We start from the raw sequence: 2,018 nt of genomic DNA, 5'->3' as shown, positions 1-2,018 counted from the left end.
TATAACGAATCACATTTTTCATTAACCTTATCATTATTTACTTAAACAGTACTAACAACGGATCCATCAGTGTTTTCGGCTGTTTGTTCATTTACATTTTCTTCATAATTATTATTACGTTCAAGATTGTCACTAGTTTCTTCAGAGTTTTCATTTTGTTTACTAAAAATCATTATTTGTAAGCAGGGTTGTTATGTTTAAAACATTTATATTTAAAACAAATGTTTAAAACATGTTTTAAACATTATATTGTTTAAAACAAACATGTGTTTTGTACAGATTTTAAACATGTTTAAAACAAATGTTGAAACATGTTTTTTTAAGGAAAAGATTTAACATGGATTTTAAGAACAATATCTGCATACTTAGTTTTATTTGTAATATAACGTTTATTTTTATTTTATTTTATAAATTATGATTTATTAAATATAATTTTGTTAAACCTGCCTTTATAAACTTTATAAACATAAATTATATTTTAATCATTATAATTATAATTATAATTATAAAAACCAAATAAAAAACCAAAATCTCTGATTAAAAAACTAATTTTTTACAGTTAAAATTTATTTTTAATTTACTCTGTAGAAAATTAAATATTAGAATTTAAGCTTCTAACAATAGATACCAGTTTTGAGGCTTTTTCTGTTCCTAACCTGTTACGCAGTTTACTGTGTACTAAACCAAAAGTGGAAAATAATCTTTCAATACCTCCAGAGGATGCGACAGCTGTATGAAGTTGCATAGCTAAATTAAACATAGTATTATTTATGCTACTTTGAAGAGCACGCCACCATGATATTGGACTGACATTTTCTATATTTTGAATTGAAAATAAATATTCTCTAAATGGTGAACTTTTTCCTTGATATTGAATTATAAATGGCATTACTTCAGGATAATATGAAGCTGCATATTCCAATGCCTCCTCTACTTGCTCTTGATTTAATTTCTGATCACTGAAACGATGATCTAACAAATTAGCCAAGTAATGACATGATGTCATCGCCATATCAAAACAATTTATTTCAAATTCAGTAAAAATTTTTTTGTCAATACTTTGTAGTAATGTTAACCATACTTCGGTAGCTTGCCCAATAGTACACGTCTCACTTTGAACTTTATTCAACGCAATAGAAATTTGTTGCAATTTAATTAAATGATTCTGTACATTAGTTTTTAAATCGAGATTTTGAACTTTCGCACATATTTCTGTATCAATCACAGTAAAATTTTCAGAACATACTTTTGCAAGAATATGCCAATTTTTTAAATAAGATTCATAACAATCGGCTACACTATTCCAACGAACATCTATGGGTAAAATGAGAGTAGTACCACCTGCTTGTTTATACTTAGCCGCTGGAAAATGAGTATTTCAGAAATATTTTATTATTTTCTTTATATCCTCTTTCAAATGTGACATATCTATATCTTTGGCTAATAAATTTAAAATATGCGCCGAGCAACCATATGTTATTATATCTGGCATATTTAACTCTTCACATTCCAAGAGTTGGTTTCTCATTTTAGTCATATTACTTGCATCGTCAGTGACAAAACTTCTAACAAAGCAATCAAATTTTTGACAGATTTTTATTGTTGCAATAGCTAAACTTAATAAATAATTTGCTGTATGCCTATTTTCTGTCGTATCTATCGTATCAATTAAATAAACATTTCCATCTGTTATGTCAGTTACTGAGATACAAATAATTGGTTCGACATGAACGTTACTCCATCCATCCATCATCATGGAAACTTTACCTTTTAAATTTTTTTCAATATTTTGTCTTATAGAAACATATACTTCGTCTAACAATTCATTGGCAATTTGATAACGAGATGGTTTATAACCTGGACGTAGCAGATTAATCATTTTTTTAAATTCATTGTGTTCTACGTGACGAAACGATGAATTCGTACCGTATATAAATTTTGCAATTTGAAGATCAATATTTTTACTTTCTTTTTTTGTAGTTTTTATTACAAAAGAATCCAATTTTGAATTTGATATT

This window comes from Wasmannia auropunctata, unplaced genomic scaffold (genome assembly GCF_000956235.1).
Source record: "Wasmannia auropunctata unplaced genomic scaffold, wasmannia.A_1.0 LD336076.1, whole genome shotgun sequence".
Taxonomy (NCBI): Eukaryota; Metazoa; Arthropoda; class Insecta; order Hymenoptera; family Formicidae; genus Wasmannia; species Wasmannia auropunctata.
The sequence above is the reverse complement of the archived record's forward strand: the minus strand, read 5'-3'. Positions refer to the sequence as shown.